The sequence below is a fragment of the Hippoglossus stenolepis genome, chromosome 2 (assembly GCF_022539355.2).
Source record: "Hippoglossus stenolepis isolate QCI-W04-F060 chromosome 2, HSTE1.2, whole genome shotgun sequence".
Classification (NCBI taxonomy): Eukaryota; Metazoa; Chordata; class Actinopteri; order Pleuronectiformes; family Pleuronectidae; genus Hippoglossus; species Hippoglossus stenolepis.
This window is the reverse complement of record NC_061484.1, coordinates 28300726-28322180: the sequence shown is the minus strand read 5'-3', so window position 1 is coordinate 28322180 and position 21455 is coordinate 28300726. Positions and strand designations below refer to the sequence as shown.

The following is a 21455-nucleotide window of genomic DNA, read 5'->3' as shown; positions in this document are numbered from 1 at the left end:
AAAACTGTATAAACTGCTCTCTTCTGGATGAGGCTGAGACTTTGGTAAAATTCCTTCTATCCAATTTAGAATCTCCTCTTTTCTTTCTGTTAGGATCATTCACTGTGCTCATTAAACCACATGTTCACTGTTTTAAACCCACAAGGGGATTTACTTCTGATGGAGCTTCTGTTCCACTGTTGTTCTGCTGTTTTAATGGTGTAAGAGGTTTTAAACAAAGGTGTCCGAGCAGCACAGACACCACAGGGACTCACATGCGCCTTGGTTCTTGACATCCACGTCTCCACGAGGAGCGCCAGACGCGTCTTGTGGAACCTGCCGGTGGTTTTCACAGCGATGAAGATGTCCTCCTGCTTCAGTTTGGGCTGAGAGACATGAGCACCCTCAGTGGTCGGGTGTCCAGCCTCCCTGCTGCTGCTGCCGCTGGCCGGCCTCTGTGCGTCCTTGGCCGCGGAGGGAGCCTGCTGGATGGCGCGGGGGAGCGCACCGGCTGGCGGATCGAGGACCACACTGATCTTGGGAGGGTCGCTGGTGCGTAATTGAAGATCCACGAAGAGGACGATGAAGAAGGTGAAAATCAGGACCGGCAGCCTCCGACGTGTCCATCTCTTGTGCATTGTAGAATAAAAAGTGATTCACTGTAGATTCCACAACGTTTTAAAACCATGCTCTTGGCTGCTGGTGATTTCGTTTCCCCATCACCTTCTCTTCCGTGTTCTTCACCAATCAACTCTTAATTTGCATGATTGTAAACTTTTTTATCAGATTGATTTAATAAATAAACTGATTCTTTTTTATCTGTTTTGAAAACGGCTGCATCGAAACGACTGATTTCCTTCCATTCTGTGCGTAAAAGCTGCTGTCGGCAGCTATTTGACTTGACACATGCGCAGCTCTGCCCGCGCTGCTCGTCACTGTGGAGACGACATGAAGTGATGTGGCTTCCTGATTTCAAAATAAACTACAACCTGCAGAACTACACTTCCGTTTATAATCAGCTTTCACTGGAGAAAAGTTCATCAAAACATGAATCACACTAAATAGGATGAAAATACTTAAAGAGCTTTTCCAATTATTAAATAAAAAGCTGGATAAGCCTTTTCTTTTTTTGTGAATGTTTTCAAATATAAAAATAGTTATATTTTTGTAAATAATAAATATTTGATGATCATACATAACTCTGTGTTTAAATGTATCTCATAGGGAAGAATGAGGACTTCGGCGTTTGACTTTTTATTTTCTTTTGAAAGGAGAAAGTTTTCCAGTAAACTCAGTGTTTTATTGAAAGCGTGTGTCCCTTGTACAAGACGTCCTGAAGAGACAGAGCCACGCAAATTCTCCATAATTTGTTCCATTGCTCTTCACAAGAGGAAGCTTGCTGTGCTGTCGATGCCCAATGATTGACCCCAGCCCCACAGTGACCCTTTAAGGATAAGTGGTAAGGATGGATGAGTGCACATTCACATTCTAGTGCATTCCTCCGCCAAGGCCGAACAGTCACCTTATGAAAACCACATTTAAAGTCACTAAATCCATATTTGTGTTCTCTCATTCAAATCTGCACCAAATTACACAATCTTTTTTTTCTCATCAAGATCCATGAATTATTCTCTGAGAAATCAACAGAAATTAAATGAAAAAGTCCTGGATCTGCCCCGTGATCCGGATCTGCACCAAATTTTCAATTTCCCTGACCCGTACCGTATCCAAGTTTTGTTGTTATCAATCCACAGGTTTTTGAGTGATCTTGTTTAAAGCTAATAAACCAACGGGGGGGGAGAAAACGCCTCCTTGGTGGAGTTAATTAACAGCCAACAACTGAGCACATCTACAAACATTAGCCGACATCACATGTAAAACATCATACAAATGAAAATGCCTCCATGTTAGAAAACAGCAACAAAGGTCAATGATCACATGACTGATTCTACTTGAGCCATGTTGTAAGAGTCCTGAAGAGGCTGGAGAGTAAAGTGAAGACGGAAGTAAAGTAAATAATTGTGGGGAAAGTCGTGTTTTCTTCTTATGAATCAACTCGCAAACCCATTTCTCTTGACACGTCTTCGGGAGCGAGGATCAGAAGAACTGGCAGAAACATCTCAAAGTACGAATCAATCACAAACGACACGTCTGACAACTTGTCACAGCCGACTGAACCTGGCGCCGTTTGTTCGCTCAGGGAGAAACAACAAACCACAAACACTCCCCCTCCTTCCTTCCTCTTCAGAGTCACTGTTGCTTCAGAAACACTGAAAAAACTGCTGCACATGAACTTAGAAAAACTGAGTTTGCAAATACAAAGTTTCCTCAAAAACACAGGTAAACATTTCTGTGTTTTCAGCTTAGCAACTGAAAACTACCTGAAACTGATCACGTCATATTTTAAACCCAACCTCAAGAACATGGCGGAAGCGTATTAGATATTGTAATTTGTGTGTCTGGATGCGTAGTCTAATGTATGGTGTTCTGTAAGTTACAGAATAACTTTGACATTGATGTAAAGTGGAGAATCTTCAAGTGAAATCATTTAATAACATTATTTACAATCTTAAATCAGCTTTGGGTGAGTTTCTTCTCATTCCCCAGGAGAGTAATTGATGTGAGGATAGATAAGAGATGAGAGATTACAAAGGAAAACACAAACACTTATAAATATCAGTCCTAAACACGCCTGATTTATTTCATTAAGATTAAGGAAATAGTTAAAGAAAGTAAAATAAAGTTCCTGGATCCACACTAAAATGTTTTGGGTTCTTTTCTGACTAATAACACATCCAAGGTTTACAACATTTGTCCAGTATTTTTTGTGTAACCATCCATACAAACATACAATCAAAAACACAGACAAAAACCTCCTTGGCAGATTGTGTCATGGACGACATGACGGCTCCAGTATTGGTCATGAACCACACCTCCTCCGTGTTAGCAGATGGGACCAAACTAAAAAGTCAAAATACACATTGGTTAGATTTCCCCCCAAAAAAGTCACTGTTGGTAGTTTTTATCACATTTATTTTCTAGTGTTCATGTTTCTGATAAATTTGGTTTTAATTAATTACTTGATGATGTTAAACGAGGTGAAATATCTTTGATTGACAGCTGAGACAGACTCGCTATCTGTCGAGCATCAGCGGGAGAAATGGCGTCAAAAGTGTACGATGGTGAATTATGGCTTGATTTTCGTACACGAGTCGTTCCTCTTTATATTCTATAGCCTGCGGTGGGAACACGCTGACACAATGCCACCTCGTCTCGAGAAGGGAAACAATAACTCGTGCATCGGACAAACTCTCAGGGAGGAACCGTGGAATGTTACTCAGCTGCTCGACTCTTTAAAAGCTCCAGGTCTCCAGTCGTCCACTACTGTATCCACTGTCTACTGTTTGCTGTGCAGCTGTCTCCAGAGACCGTCTCTGCAGAGAGAAAGAGCTTGATACAATTAATTCACCTCAGACCCTCATCGCCACCTTTGTTTATTTGTCCTTTCTCAGCGTTCTCGCCTTACATCCATCCCTCCATCCCTCCCCTCCTCTCTCTGGATCTCCCTCTCTCTTTCTTTCCACTGACCAGCTGCTTTCCTCGCCTCCACCGCTGCCTGGCCCTGCAGACAGGACCAGCCCACCTCCCTGCACCCCGCCCCTTCGCGGTCCCGCAGGTAAACCAGAGACGCCCGGGGCACACCCTGGCTAGGAAAGGCCCAGGATCGCCTTACGGCCTCCCTGAAAAGGGTCCATTCTCAAACACCAAGTACATCACAGCCCCACTTGGAACAAAGGGCCCCGGGAGTCGAGGGACCAGACCCCCTTTTAGGGCTTTGTCTGTTTTACCTGAGTCAGAGACTTGGACTGAGCTCAAGAGCCGAGATTAGACAAACATCACGGACACAAACGTGAGGAAGTCACAAAGGCAGAGGCTGCAGATTTGAACATATTTTAATCAGCACGATTTCTCAAATGTAGATATGTTTTCATGAAGTTTTTCTTAGATATAACATGTTCAGTGTCTTTAATCTATTCTAGAGTGACGCAGATCCAGAAAGGAATATATTCCCTGTGCAGATCTTTGTAACCCAGACGTCAAAACTTTTAAACAAATTGTATTTATTTTTAAGATTCCTCCACATCCTCTCACCTACTTATATCCTTGTTTTAATTAATACAAAATAATAAAATTATCAGTGCATCTATGGAGACATGGAGCAATATCCTCGGTGTTGAAGCACAATGTATATTCAGATAACTGGGGAAAAAAATACTTGACCATTCACAAATGTTCCGGTATTTGGGATTTTACACTTAACCTCCAGCCTCCTGTCGCCCTGATGCTGAAATTCAATTCTCCGAACATTTTCAGAACTGACGACAGCCTGGGATCAGTTCACATAAGTTCTCCACTTGGTAACAGACGTTCAAGAACAGCTCAGACTGAACATGTTTCCAAAAAAAGAGTTTTGTTTCTGATACTTTTCTGATCTTGAAAAAGTATCTTAAAAGGTCCAGTGTGCAAGATTTAAGTGAAAAGGATCAGTCATTGTGCCCCCTACTGGTCACTGGAAGTAACCCTTGTGTTAATTACCCGTCGGTTTACAAGGAATGTTGATGTCGTGTTCTACTCTTGATATACAGCAGAATAGTGCGTGCAGGGTGTGTTCTCCGGTGCCACATAGTGGACACAGGAAGCATGTACACAGCTGCACACTCCACGCCTGAATTAGCATCTTTCTCAACGGCAGTGTCGGCTCTGTTGAGAAGGCAAACCACCGCGTCCACTGGCTGATCGTAGGGGGCAGGCCTGTTCAACGCCAAGGTTACAGCTTTAGTTGAGGAAGATTCAGGTTTGTATGAACAGCCACTAAAGGCGTTTTTGCCACTCTGTAAAATGAGGAAATTCACAGTTTGTACAAACCACAAGTTACTTTCTTTATTTTAGGTTTAATCTTTCACAATCGGCTCAGCAAGCATGTAAGTGAAAGAGGAAGGAAGGTGTGGGATGTGTTAACAGTTTAAATTTATCTTCTCTTGACAGAATCTGTCTTTTTATTCTCAGACTCTTCTGTGTTGTAGGTAGACGTGTTCCATGATGTGATTGAGTTTCATCTTGTGCACATTATTTATCTGTGGACGTTTTTATTGTTTGAAGTCACAGACGAGAGTAGCAGCTACTATGAGTGTAACTGGGCAGCAGCGAGTGGATTTGTTGTCCTTTCTTCTCACTGTGACAGGTACTGCACGCTCACATTCATGTTTCACTCTCATTTTACACTGACTTGATTCACCTGAAGTGAGTTTGAGAAAGAAAATAAAAATATAAATGAACATTCATTCATTTTCAGATCACCACCTGTAAAGGATGCAGAAAGAAAATATATGAAGGAATTATCATCAGTATTAATTTGTATCTTTTTTAGAAGTTTCTATCGTCTAGAGCTCAAAATATTACATAGAGTCAACATTATTATTATTATTATTATTATCATTATGACTGAGTTCCTCTCCTCTCGATGGTGGAATTGTCATCAGTGTGTGGAGTCATCACAGCTGAATGCTATGAATGCTTGCTCATGGAAATGTGTTTCTTTTCAGCCAGAAAGTGTGTAAACCAAGTGTTCTCTCTGGTGTCTGTTATGAATCTGATTCTCTGGTGTTATATGGTACAGTGTGAGAATGGCTGGGATGTGAGTTACACTTCTACTGAGATCTGTGCCTCAGAGGATCAACAGTGGATATTACCTGTAAATTTCCACACATACCCATCCACATTTAATAACTATGTTAATACAGTTCAGGAAACTTTCTTGGTTCATTCAAGAGAGGGAATGGGATTTACGTTGATTCAAGATCTGATCCCATATTCAGGTCGTGTGGAGTATCTCTGTGAAAACAACAAGTGCACTCTGGAGAATCTCTAACCTGAGAGAGAGCGACTCAGCTGTGTACAAGTTCAGGTTCACAACAAACCAACCTACTGGGAGTTTTACTGGTTCAGCTGGAGTCACTTGTCTGTCACAGGTAACATTTACATCTGAACATTCATTCGTCATTTCCCTACATCTTGTTTGGTTCACTTGAGTGTGTCTGTGCAATTTTTATATGCATGTGTGTTGTCAGTTTGGACTAAAAATGAATTCCTTGTTCTCACACAGCGATTTGTATGCAGGTGAGCAGATTTAGAGAAGGATGACTATTATAACCATGCAGAGCTCAGGTGTCAGAGCAGTTGTCGCCTCTTCCTGATCATCTGAACTACGTCTGGTACAAGAATCAACAGAAGAAGATTGAAGGACATCTTATAGAGATTATTTACCCTGCAGACAGAGTTTTCCAGCTGTTAAAGGACACGAGGATTTCCGCCTCCGTCAATGTGAGTTTAATCTACAGTATTTCACCAATAAGCACCATCTGCTGAGTATTTGAGATAATGCATTGTACTACACTTCATGTGTCTTTAAATACTTTTTTTCTGCAAGGGCACATTGAACTCTTGGGATACTACTGTCAGTACTGATAAACTATGTACTAGTACTAGCATTCTGCTTCTGTTAATAAAGATGGAAGACATGACTGCTCCCCAGAAGTGAAGCCAAAGCACTGTGATCGCCCCTGGTGGCTGGCTGCAGCATAGAAACATACATCCCGTCTCCTCCATGTTAGTGGGAAGGACATGACCAATATAAAAAGTCAAATACATTTTTCTCAAAGATGGTTTGTGTCATTTTAGGTCGCTCTTATCACACTCTCATTGTTCATGTTTCTCATAAGTTTGTTTCACTAGTTATTTGATGAAAGGAAAATTAGATTAAACTTCATGATTGACAGCTGAAACTGACTCAGGATTGGTCGAGCTCATGTATGGGCGGGACCACTGTGGCTCCATCTCCAGATCACTACCGTGCAGACTGTGGTTCCAAATGTGAAAGATGGCAGCGTTGGTATCCAGGATATTTGGCTTCATTTCTGGAGAGTGGGAGGAAGTGGAGACGTGTCGCCCATCTTGGTCGACTTGCATAAAAGACACAGACTACTCTCCATATTGGCCAGTTTGCTCCATTATAAGAGCAACTTCTGCTGTCCCCATGTTCCTCAACTCCAACAGTGTGTTTCTCCCCTCACTCTGAAGTCTAAAGGGCACTTCCTGTGTTTTTGTGAACTGAAAGTGTCCTCATCTTGGCATCGCTATCATCTTAAAAATGAAAACCTGCCGACTGGTGATTCACCAGAGAAAATACATGGAGTTAGTCATGAATGTATAAGTTTATCTTCTGATTCTCTGATGTGCTCTGTGTTACAGTGGTATGGAGTCAGGAATGGCTGGGCAGGAGTTACACTTCTACTGAGATCTGTGCCGCCAGAGGATCAACAGTGACACGACGCACCTACACATATCCATCCAAGATGAATAACCTGATACTACACAGGAAACTTTCTGGTTCATTCAAGAGAGTAATGGGATTCACGTTGATCTAAGGATTGATCCGAGAGCCCAGGTCGTGTGGAGTATCTCTGTGAAAACAACAAGTGCACTCTGAGAATCTCTTACCTGACAGAGAGCGACTCAGCTGTGTACAAGTTCAGGTTCACAACAAACCAACGACTGGGAGTTTAACTGGTTCAGCTGAGTCACCTGGGTCTGTCACAGGCAAGAGTTTTCATTAGAGTCAGTTTGAAATGTTATGTATGTTGAAATAAAATAACATGTTTGTTCACAGACCTCCGCTTCCAGGTACATGGAGAGATCAACAGCCAATCCATATTCTACCTGGACAGAGCTGACCTGTCACAGCAGGTGTCAGCTCCCTGATCATCTTTCCCACGCTTTGGTACAATAACAATAAACTTGTTGGACGAAAAATATTTTCACTCTCCAACACTTTAATGCTAAGACAGCTATCACTGTGCTATAGAAGGACATCGCTTCTTCTCCTACATTGTGAGTTTACGCCTCCTCATGAAGCTACAATAATGTGGAAATAATTTAAATTTAAACTTTAATAAATAAAACAGACAGTGTTTTGATTGTATTTTCATCCCTGTGTGTTAATATAGACTATCCTTCAGATGCCCAAAGCCTCCCTCTGTGTCAGTGAGTCCCTCTGTAAGATCATGGAGGGCAGCTTCAGCACTCGACCTGCAGCAGTGATGCTAACTCAGCAGCTAATTACACCTGGTACAAGGAGGACGCAGGACTCACCAAAAGCATCAGGACAAATCTTCACCATCACTAATATCAGCTGAACATGGTGGAAATTATCAGTGTGAGGCCCAGAACACACAAGGACGTAGTGGGGCCACCTTACATCTGACTGTTGGAGCAGGTGATTTTAGCTTCTGACTTTTACAGCCTACACTCCTCCTTTTCATTGCACCAGAACCTTTAAACCAAACCTCAGGATTTCCAGATGTGTCACAGTTGCATATCAAACTCATCATATTGCATATGAATGAATACTGACTGACCAACAGCATCACCTGGCAAACAGACTATTGAGGTCGTCAGCTGAGAATCATGAAGCACCTGACAATAATCTAGGTCAACAATTTTATTGCAAATAATTTTTCTGGACGATTAGAGTACAGTAAGTGAAAATATGTAAATATGGGTCGTTTGACTTCTGCCCCATAAATATTCACAGTCAGACCATCAGCAGCACAAAGAGGAATCCACCCAGCGTCAGTTAGAAACATCCATAAAGCTTTCACCATCCTCAGTAAACTTGAAAGATATTTCCTTCACTGTGCATGATCACTGATTTAGCAAACAGCTCTCAGCAGACAGACAGTGGTGAAAACAAAACCCCACTTTGTGCACACGTCACACATACACCTCCCAGCAGGAGCAGTGTCTCATAACAGTTTAAGTGAAACATGCCCACAAACAGGCCACTCTGAACATGGGCTCTCTTCACACATTTTATTAGAAAAGAAACTGTCTTTATATTCAGTCAGAACATCGAGACAGGTTTCGCAAACATGACAAAAAGTTGTTTTTGTAAATGTTTCATCTCTGCACCTTTAAGTATTGTGATTTTCGTGAAATGAGCAAATAAAAGTTATTTCATCATAGTCACCTGATCATTGATATCAGCACTCATTGGATCAGCCGCTGCAGTTTTCCTCGCTGTGACTCTCTCCGCGGTTCCGACTGATCGGGTGTGAGCAAATCTGTTCACGAAGCTTTGTACGCATGAATTCCTGAAAATCTGTCCTGTTAAATTAAATCAACTCAATTATTATGTATATTGTTTGTTATTTGGTTCAATTGATCAGAAAAAGAGAAACTCTCAGCAATCTGTTGATCCTGGGACAATTTGACCACAGTGAGTGTGAGACACACAGTTCAGCCGTCTGAATCCTTTCAAACGCCACTATTTCTCACGTCAAACCCTTTTCTGTCATGTGGAGATTAAAAACTAGTTATTATAATCACAGTCAAAACTGCCATTGAAACAATCATCTGGTGTTTGAATTTCCTTCTGGTAATCTATCCATTTAAGCAAATTGCTGAGTGTTATAATTTTCTGTGCTGTGCAGTTTGTTCAACAGTTTTTACTCTAACTATGACAATTGATGCTGCTCTGTTTGTTGAGTTGTAACATGTGCTGCTTTAAATCTTGTGGAAGTTTGTGAAAGATTGTGTTGATTGTCTAGATATCTTTAGTGTGGGAGCACTGTAATGTGGAGCAGATCACCATTGGGTGGCTGTGTAATACGTTGATTTTGCAATGTTCTGTCTGGAGACTAAGTGTGTGTGAGACTGCTGTTCGTAGTCTGAAGTCGTTGGGACAAATAAAGTCAGTGTTGGCCGCGTAGGATGCAGCCCCACTAAAGGTTGATCCACAGAGCAGTCGTGTTCTTTCCTATCTCATTAGTGAGTATGTTGCCCTTTGATCGTGAACTGAGGTAATTGTAAGTTAATAAGTTTGGAGAGATAGCGCTGCAGGGTAATGGAGTGTCGGGTAGGAAAGGTGCATCAAGTGAGACGGAGAGTTGTGTACTCTTGCTGGTTTGAACAAGACTGAGAGAAAGAAGTGGGAGTTAAGGGGTGTGGGCCTATCCCCTTTCCCCCGCTCCTTCTAGTTTCTGTGAGCCTGACTTTTCTTTTTTAAGTGCCTCTGTGTCTGTAGACCTGCAGTTATATTAAAGTGTTATACAATTAAATGATACACACTATACACCCAAAATATAGTGCTAAAATAGTTTTTATCAATGATTTGCTGACAGATAGTTTGGGGTCTAGGATTATATTGTGTGTAGCTCAAATTTCTGGTTCAAATGATGTTACACAACTTGTTTCGACAAACTTGGCTGCAGTACGAACATCCAGCTCCCAGATGTAGTCAGACACAACCGATGTGAAAGCGCACACAAGGGCTCACATACACACTATGAGAAGTTTGTAGTGTTAGTGTTTGGAATTCAAACTGAAGACCTCTCTCCTTTTGGTTTTTAGTAGAACCACATGTTTCTGTCCTTGAAAACACGTCTGGTGTAGAAGGAGGCGCTTTAAATAAATCAATAGCTGCGATAGTTGACTCTAACGTTGTCCATACTGCCACATGTACAGATTCAAAAGCAAATTTGTGTTTGCAGCGTCTACCCAATCAGTCTGAGGAAAATCAGACCTTCATCATGACAGTGTCCACTTCATGAAGAGTCAGACGGATTCCGCTCTACCTAACGCCGGATCAGCTGAACCCAGCAAACACAAGGAGGCGGAGGAGGTTGCGTGACGCTTTCTGTCAACCACAGATCTGCCCCGAGGTGAGCAGCTCTTCATTCAGGACCATCTCACGCAACACCACAAACATCATAAACAGAGATATATCCTATAGAAGTCATTTGTTTTACACTTTCATTTTCTTGTTTGTTTAAAAATGTGTATTTGTTAAAGGAGACATGATGCCTGCTCATATTCAGTTTGATCATTTTAATTAGTGTTGTGACTTTTTAAAATGTTTAATGTTCAGAAAACATCACTTTCCTCAGACTGTCTATTGCTGCAGCTCCTCTTTCAGCCTCTGTCTCAACACCTGGTTTTAGCTCCTGTCTCTTTAAGGCCCTCCTGGATAATGCCCAGTCTGCTCTGGGATTGGTCACCCGGCCCACTTGCTGTAGATTGGTTAATCACTTCCTGTGCGTAAAATCCTCCACTCACTTTATGTGGGACACATTCAATCCTCAAAACATTTATAGTTTAACTAGCTCCAAGTGGTGAACGACATGTTTGTTTGAACCCTGTGCAGCGGGCTCTCGTTTGGTGGGTGGCCAGAGGTGTTCCCCAATCAGCAATGGTACTGTTTGAAAAGGCAGGACACAATGGATTCTAAAGTTCTCTACAGATGCTGGTGTTAGAAGCTGTTCCAGATGACGGAAGGAAGAGACTGTGACATTCAGCCTGTATTGAAGCATTCAACACGTATTTTAACTCACATCATCTACCTTCCGAGATGTTTTCCACGAGAATGCCAAGAATGACCTCCTCCGCTAACATTGTTGCAACACTTCAGAATACAAGGTGTTCAACGCACCACTGTTACGTTAAATACTGCTTCTGCTACGCTTGGTTACAGTCCCGGCTTCTGCCGATGATGCAGAGGCACGGGCGTGGACTACTGGTGAGGTTTGAGCTTCATGTTTTCTGTGTGTATAGAGGAGCCTGTTTTACCAGGAGAGAGCTCAGACTTTCGGCTTTAACTTAGCAGAACTCGAAACTCAATATGTCTCCCTTTAATACTTCTGTCTCCATGACCTCCTGATCATTTATTTGTTTTATCTCCTTTCAGAACCAGAGGTCAGGACACGGAGAGGATCCAGCTGCATTGTACAGCACAGTCAAAAACCTTCCTGCTGTTTAGACTAAATATCTGGAAATCACTTTAGTCCTGATGGAAATATTCCCAACAGTCGCGGATGGATTTGAATAGAAGTTCATACAACTGTTCATGGTCCCCGCACAGGATGAATCCTACTTTTGGTGACAGGCAGACTCCAGCATCATTGCAAAGTGAATGTTCAGTTTTAAGTGACTTGTCGACAGCTAATGGATAAATTGCCCTGAGGATGAATCCAACGACTTCGGTGACTGACTTTTATCTGAAATATATCAGCAACTTGTAGAAGCAGCAAAAACGCCACATTTAGCCTGAATGAAAAATATCAAACATTTTATAACTTGCAGCTTCAAACATGAAAATAATTTGACAGAGACTTGACTGAGCTCAAGGAGCGAGATTAGACAAACATCACGGACACAAAAGTGAGGAAGTCAGAAAGGCAGAGGCTGCAGATTTGAACATATTTTTAACTCTGTTTCTTAATCAGCTCACTTTCTCAAATGTAGATATGTTTTCATGAAGTTTTTCTTAGATATAACATTTTCAGTGTCTTTAATCTATTCAAGAGTGACGCAGGATCCTAAATGCATTGAGGAATATATTCCCTGTGCAGATCTTTTGTAACCCAGACGTCAAAACTTTTTAAACAAATTGTATTTATTTTTAAGATTCCTCCACCTCCTCAGCTACTTATATCCTTGTTTTAATTAATAAAAACATTAAGTAAAATTATCAGTGCATCTATGGAGACATGGAGCAATATCCTCGGTCCCTTATCCTCACAGGGGTAAAATGACCTCTCTGTGTGTGTGTGTGTGTGTGTGTGTGTGTGTGTGTGTGTGTGTGTGTGTGTGTGTGTGTGTGTGTGTGTGTGTGCGTGTGTGTGTGCGTGCGTGTGTGTGTCACAACATTTTGAAATCCCATGCAGTCAATGTTTATTTGCGACTGTACCTGGACAATCAAAACCAGTAATGCTGCAGTACTTTGTTTCGACTTTTTTTAAGAAACTAAAATGTTCCTTCAGACCGTTGCTTGCCTTAGTTTCCACGACCTTCTAAAGACCTGGGGAAATTTATGAAGTTCGAAGGCCGCCAATTTATTTTATTTTTTTAGCCCAAACTGGACAAAAAAGAACAGACACTGATGACTTAGTTAAAAAAGGATATTCTCACATCTCCAGTAATAAGTAATAATATATATATACACATCAACAGTTTTGAAAAGACACAGCACAAACAGTTTAATCTCCCTCGTTCCGCCTGCATAAAAACTGTAATGTTGCTTTTATCCTCATTCGCTGCACAGATACTAAACTGAAATTGACCAGGTTAATTTAGAATTGCATCAAAACTCTGTTCATGCACTGACAGTGTTTTACAGTTCCATCTCGTGACTGTGATTTCAAATGTATTGTCTGCAGTTGTACCTTTGCAGTGAAAGATGTGGTGAGAACAGATTCTGTCACTAAAACCTTAGAGGGATTTCCAAGATGCTGCCACTAGAGGTCAGTGTAACCGTATCCACAAACAGCTTTGATCAGTGGCACTGAACAAACTCCAACATTGGTGTAAATCAAAGGACGACTTTGATGAAAACAAACCAATTATTATTATAGAACATTAATTTCAATGTTATTTGCAGCTAAATGCACATTATGTAATATTCTGCCGCAGAGGGGTCACTCCATCAAAACAATGACTGGAGCAGCTATTTGGAGCAGAGTCTATTTAATCATGTAGAGCTTTTAAACTCTATATAATGCAAATATTCTGCATAACATAAAATATATAAGAAGAAAGTAAAAGAAATGACAAAATGAAAAAATAATAATGATAATAAAGTAGATTTTTTGAATATTTTGCAAACATAAACCTGATCAAACGTATAAGAAGTAAAGGACAAAAATAAAAAACTGAAAAATGACTAAATAAAATGAGTGATCGAGTTCAGTATAGAGTATTTAATATGAGCTGTTTTTTTAAAACATTGGTCTCATGCAGAGTTTACCAAGTGAAATAAATTAAGCATAAATTGTATAAAATATATAAGCAATTAATGTTTTAAATGAATAAAAGAAAAAAACAAGGAAAATAGAATGATATATATATCAAAAGAAGAAGAAAGATTTTTCAAAGATAGCAATAATATAACTATATTTATAGAGCACATTTCAAAAACTGAGTTGGAAAGTGCTTTAGAGGGGCAGCAAAATGAAACAGAAAAGTCCAATTAATTTAAATGAATTCTTGAAAATAAAAGATGATGGGAAAAAAACAAGGAACAAGACAAATCATTTGTCAGTGGATGGGACATGGACCCAAAAACTAAAAAATGATACAAATCAAAAAAACATTTTCAAAGATGGTGCCTGTCACTTGGTAGTTCTTCTCACACTGGTGCATCTTCAAGTGTTCATTTTTTTTAAATCATTCATATTCAGTCACAGTCATTGTGCCCCCTACTGGTCACTGGAAGTAACCCTTGTGTTATCATCTTCTCGGTTTACTAAGGAATGTTCATGTCGTGGTTCTACTCTTGATATACAGCAGCATAGCGCGTGCAGGTATTCTCCGCATACATAGTGGGATAATAGAAGCATGTACACAGCTGCATACTCTTACTACTGAATTAGCATCTTCTCAATCGCAGTGTCGGACGGTTGAGAAAAGTAAACCGCCGCGCCAACTGGCTGGATCGGTGGGGGCAGGCCTGTTCAACGCTGCTTACAGCTTGGTTGAGTAGTTTTTATTCAGGTTTGGTGGAACAGCCACTAAACAGCTTAACACTTCGTTAAATGAGGTACCCACAGTTTGTACAAAACCACAAGTTACTTCTTTGTTTTAGGTGTGTGTTTAACAGTTTAAATTTACCCTTTCTCTGCTGGTAACTGTCTTTATTCTCAGACTCTTCTGTGTTGTAGGTAGACGTGTCTGTGATGTGACTGAGTTTCATCTTGTGTACATTATTTATCTGTGGACGTTTTTATTGTTTGAAGTCACAGACGAGCAGCAGCTAATATGAGTGTAAATTGCAGCAGCGAAAGTGGATTTTGTTGTCCTTCTCACTGTGACAGGTACTGTACGTCTACATTCATGTTTCTACTCTATTTTACACTGGACTTCTGATTCACCTGAAGTGAGTTTGAGAAAGAAAGTAAAACATAATGAAACTATCTATTCATTTTCAGATCATCACCTGTAAAGTGATGCAGAAAGAAAAAATATATGAATGAATTATCACTGCATACACTTGTATCTTTGTTTAGAAGTTTATATCGCTCTAGAGCAGGATGTTAGGTTACGTGCTGACCCGCCCAACTTTACGTCACATCCGGCCCGCGGGTGATAAGGGGAGAATATATTTTTTTATTTTATTTTTATCAAATTTATTTATTTTTTAATTTTTTTAATTTTCGGTGGAATCCGTCAGTTGGTCTGTTGCTGCTGCCCGCCTCAGCTGCAGCAGCGCCGGTAGTTCTGATCGAGATGTCGTTATCAAAAAAGAGGAAGGTCGACACTGAAGGTTGCATCTTTCAGGATAGATGGAAAGAAAAGTATTTCTTTTGGGAAGTAGGAGGCAAACCCGTGTGTCTTATTTGTTCTCAACAAGTGGCTGTAGCAAAGGAGCACAACATCAAACGACACTACGAGACCCACGCCGAGAAATACGGCGAGTACACAGGGAAACTTCGGACTCAAAAGCTAAACGAGCTAGCATCATCGCTACAGAAACAGCAAGCAGTATTCTCCAAATGTCGAGATTCACACGAAGGTTCGTTTTATTTTATTTATAACTTGCAGCTTCAAACATGAAAATATCTGCAGTGTGTGTCAGACGGTCGACAAACTGTAAACTTGTATTGAACTTTTTTCTATTCATAAAATAATCAAAACAAGCATTATTAGTTAGTTGTAGTGTGACACTGCTGCCACTAGATGGTAGTAAAGAGTTTTACTGATAAAACCACAGAGAGGATTCTGTCGCTTTCACTTCTTTCTGTTTCTACACCATATTGTTTCCAGCGTTTCCATCATCAGCCGATCAGGAGTTGTACTCATTTCCTCTGAGGACTGGAGGGACCACGCCTCATGTGGATGTGAGCTGCTACTACGTGATGAACACCTTGAATGTGACCGTTAACACAAAGTGAATCCGCTGACACCAGATGAGCTGTGCTGCTCTCTGGTGTCTGTTCAAAGTTTGCATCAGGCCCATTGATTTCACTTTAGTGTTTTGTGGTATTTTCTACATCACGTGTTAAGTTTGATTGAAGGAGTTAGGTGTGTTTAATCCACCATGTTCACACGGCGGCCATTTTCCTCTGACGTCTCTCTCAGGGTGTGAAGCTCGAATGTTGTTACGAACAGAATAATGTTGTACTGCTGTGATCCAGGTTTATAAGTTATACAAAAAAGATTATATATTATTACTTATTCTTCATTAGGATTATTGATTCATTATTATAATATTAGTTTTGGATTCATATTTATAGTCTTGTTTATTTCATTTGTTGTTCACTCACAACTTCCTCTTTTCTAACTTTGTGATGTACAGTTTTGCAACAAAGCAGATTTTCTTTCAGGATCATTTAAAGTTGTTTTTTATTCTCTTCATATATTTTTATTTTTATATTAAATGTGAAGCTCATTTGTTCTAATTTGCTTTTGTTTTGAAACTCTTAATAGATATTTCTCTTAACTCACTTCCAGTATTGTTCTGTCTCCTTTTTCGTCATTCTTTTCATAATAAAGTCAGTCAGACGCCAATGAGACTTCCAACACGCATATATTTGGGTCAATGATGATATATGATTTTCAATCAAATAACACTTGAAATAAAAAAAGTTAATATCTATTGTAATTATTCAAACATTAGGAATGTTGTAAAATATATAAACGTACAAATTTCAGTGCTTTATTGTTTTTTCATTCAGATGACTGGTCATGGATCTTAAAAATGTCATGTGGTGCGAATTGCATCATTTATCTTAAATGAATTGATTTCTTAATATGCTAAATTTTTTTACAATTTCTCAATAATATAAAGTCATTAGTAACAAAGTAGTTGCATTTCTTTTTGAGTTTTTGTAAATAATGATCTCATATTTTTGTTCCTCTATAATGTCACCGCCCTATTAAATGTCGCACAGACTTATTTTTCCGATATGCTTTTACAAAATTATAAAAATGTTTTAAAATACCTATTCATTGGGGCAAACTGTATCAGTGATTAATATTTCAGCCAACAGAAATTTTATTTTTTATATTTTACTTTAAATTTAATACATATCTTAGCATATTAATTAACATGAGTGGTCGCCCAAATGATATGAAAACCCTCCTGTCATTTAAAAAGATCAATAAAACAATAAATCTACAAAAATTTGACTTAAACCAGATTTCCATTAAAATTCTCAGGTGGAATTTCTATGAACACAAACATTTCAAAACATTTTTAAAATAAAAATCTCATCAAGAACATTTAAGTGCAGCACATGTTGTGGAAATAAACATTTCATTAAACTGATGCCTGTGCTACATCTACATCAACCAGAGCTGGTGGGATGTTCTCCAGACGGCGTATGCATATCTTACACAGCGGTTTGCCATATTTTGACTTTCTCGTAAGCTCTGATGCAGCCCTCCAGTTCTCTCTGATTCTTTTCTCTCTGTCAGCTCACTTGACTTGCATATGAACCTCCTGCTGTTTACTTCGTAGCTAAAAAGATATGTAATGCCATGCCATAAATCAATAAGTTATTTAATTTAATGATAGAGTGAATATCAATGCAAAATATGCATTTGGTCCAGTAATGAAAATACATAAGAAAGCAATATGTACTTCATGTTGCTTTATTTGTAGTTTTCATTTTAAAATGTTTTAACATACTTTTCTTCTGAGCAAGGTTCTGCTCATAAATAAAGAACAAATTACTAATAAATTCATAATAACTGAGATAAAATTACATGTTACATTTGGGGTGGTATTTATTCATGATATTGTACAAAAATTAAACATAAACCGTTGTTTCTGAAATATTAGAAAAATACTCTAATTTTGGTAGAAATATTTTCCCAAATAATACTAAAATAAAGTACATTATCTATATAAACTATTTATTGAATTTAAAAAGCCCAAAACTCCCAATCTAGACATGTGTCTGTCATGTAAAACACTCTGCAATGCTCGCACCACATTTGGTCGCACCACATGATATTTCCTTTTCTAGTTCAGTCAAAATTTACAGCCACAGAATTGGCCACCTAAAGAAACAAACCAGTCAGCACAAAAGGTCACTAATGACATTTATAATCAAATTTATATTTTTAGAAATAACTTAGAATTCATAGTTTTTAGTCCAAATGTGGCAACTACATACCAGCTGTGAAAAGGTTATTTTTCCAAATTTGAGAGAGTTACAAACCTGTTGCTGCTTCCCATGGCCCTTGGCAAAATGATTTATGATGCAAACTTCTGTCTTTGAATGGATTTCCTGCCGACGAAGTCCTAAATTGTCCTTTCTTGATGGTCGCACCACATGATATTTATAAAAGGACATCATCGACAAAGTTTGTTTGTATACTATGATGGAAATATAATGTTATTGCTTTGGCACCTTTGTACAGGACTACAAAACACTTTCGAAAAAAGCATGCTACAATATGGCAGAAAATAAATTTGAATAGATTTTGAGTAATTTCAAAGAAGTTGCCAACAGCAGTCATGGCCGGACGGGCTACATTCACATGATATTTTGACACTTTAAAAAACAGAAGCATTTAAATAACTAATGGTTTTTGGAAATTTAAAGTGTGTACATATACGGGACAGGTACTACATATATATGGTATTTCTTTATGTATTTAAACTTTCTTTAACAGAAGAAAAGCAGTCGGACAGAAATATAGGCGTCACGCCAGTGACCCATTTATTGTCTTCTTCCCGTGAGTTGAACTGCTTGCGGGTCCCGTTGCAGAGACGAGGTGATGAATGCTTATGTGACCCTTGGTTACACTAGAAAGAGTGTAAATGTGGAGCAGGATCAGAGACACTAGGTAAACAGAGCCCTGACTCTGAATATCAGTAACGAGAATTAACACCGGGATTACTTCAATGAACTTGTATTAGAACACACACATAACCTGCAGTCTGTTTGTTTGACACTTACAATACAGCATAAATTTACCCAAAATAATAAACAGAAATAAATAAAATAAAAAGTGTGCACATAAAAGTCCTTCAACGTCCGTGAGCCAGTCTTAAATGTCAAACTGGTGGATTGACTGTTGGGGCTCAGTCCACTTTGTACAGTGTCTGTCCTACTCACACCGTGGAGTGAAGAGGGGAACATGGAAGTCTGAATTCTTCAAAGATCTGCATGTTGGCTCGCCATCCAGTTAACTGAGTCTTGGTTCTTCGGTGGATGTCCTCTGGCACCGGAGAATTCGTCTCTCACCAAAAACCTGAGTTGAATAGTAAGCAGAATCCCTGCACCTTCCAACAGGTCAGCAGAGGGTGACTCCCACACTTCCACACGATATAACAGAATCTGAGCAAAGCAGGTAGTGTGCTTGTAGCTTGAGCAGCAAAATGGCCGACAGGATGCAGACAGGTAAACAAACTCTCCATAGAGTAGATTCACCAGAGAGGACGACTGGGTACCTCCCCTACTGGCTAGAAAAGGTAACAGCAGGTCACCCAATGAGCCACTACAGTGTTATACAAAGTGTACAATCTCTTTCTCTATAGCACTTATACACATACACATTGCAGCCCTAAGAATGTATTTTTGCTGCTTTAGTGGGCTACACTTGCGTGTGTGTGGAATGTGTGTATATGAGGTGGCCTGACGCCGAGTTCAAGTCAACTGGTAACTTAACGTATAGTAATTAAATTATGTCCAAGTTCAAAGTAGCAAAATAACAAACGGTAATTAATGAAAATCAACAAACTTGGGAGCAGGTGTGGGTTGAAAACTGTTTCTCTGCAGCGTTTTGTCTCTCAAGCCAACACCTGGTTCCATTGACTTATTCCTGCTGTATGACGTCACTGGCTGGTATTAGTCTCAGCTGGTCAGCTATAGTCAAACTTGTTCTAAAATAAAATGGCTCCAACAGCATTAATGGTGTTTATTTTCCAGTTCAATTTTAAATCTTTCTTTAATTTGTCTTTTCATGCCTAATCTTTATTGTGCCCTAATGAGACACTGAACAGACAGATTAAAAACAGCCCAGTTTCTCTCAAGTCCTTAAATTTGTCTTTCTGAAGCAGTGAGATGTCAGATGTGGATGATACAGGTTTGGTGTGAACAGCCACTAAAGTTGTTTCTCAAGCACTGCATGTAACCATGTTTACTCACTACCATCGAAACAGGATGCACGTATGTAAAGAGGAAGGAAGGTGGGTGGGTGTTTAACAGTTTGACTTTCTCAGCCTCAGGTAGACGTGTCTGTGATGTGACTGAGTTTCATCTTGTGCACATTATTTATCTGTGGACATTTTTATTGTTTGAAGTCACAGACGAGGCAGCAGCTACTATGAGTGTAACTGCAGCAGCGAGTGGATTTGTTGTCCTTCTTCTCACTGTGACAGGTACTGTACGTCTACATTCATGTTTCACTCTATTTTACACTCGGACTTCTGATTCACCTGAAGTGAGTTTGAGAAAGAAAGAAAAATATAAATGAACCATTCATTCATTTTCAGATCACCACCTGTAAAGTGATGCAGAAAGAAACTATAGAAGGAATTATCATCAGTATTAATTTGTATCTTTGTTTCAAAGTTTCTATTGTCTAGAACATTATTATTATTATTATTATTATTATTATTATTATTATTATCATCATGTTGGAAATTCTGACTTGGGTAATGATTAATGGATGAACAGAATGTGAAGTTGCAGAACAGACGTGTTTATCTAAATGAACAGATGTGAGTTTAACTAGGGTTTCTTATGTCAGGATGCCTCGCCTGAAACCTTTAGTGCTCTGAGCAAATGGTTTGGGATTTCCAAAGTCACTGCAGGATCTCCGAGATGAAGCCGCCCACCGATGAAACATCAAGCTGATGAATAACTTCTCTTTAGCTAGTGGAGGGCTGAGCTATAAGTATTCAATTCTCTGTGTTCTTTGCTCATTGTACATTTCCCATGATGTATGGTAGTCCATCTGCAGATGAATTAAATTAACAACTGTGACTTGTGTTTGATTAATAGAAAATTGCTATCATTATGACTGAGTTCCTCTCCTCTCGATGCAGGAATTGTCATCAGTGTGTGGAGTCATCAGTTGAAATGCTATGGAATGCTGCTCATGGAAATGTGTTTCTTTTCTGCAAAAAGTAAAAAGTAAACTAAGTGTTCTCTGGTGTCGTTATGAATCTGATTCTCTGTGTTACAGTGGTACAGTGTGAGAATGGCTGGGATGTGAGTTACACTTCTACTGAGATCTGTGCCTTCAGAGGATCAACAGTGGACATTACCTGTACCTACACATACCCATCCACATTTAATAACCATGATACTACAGTTCAGGAAACGTTCTGGTTCATTCAAGAGAGTAATGGGATTCACGTTGATCTAAGGACTGATCCGGAGTATTCAGGTCTTGTGGAGTATCTCTGT

General features: G+C 39.5%; 1 protein-coding gene across 1 annotated transcript in view; it reads left to right on the top strand.

The window, feature by feature from the left end:
- Positions 1–21455, top strand: part of LOC118099301 (B-cell receptor CD22-like) — a gene marked incomplete at both ends in the record, with an annotated part of 78371 nt that overhangs the window by 51808 nt on the left and 5108 nt on the right.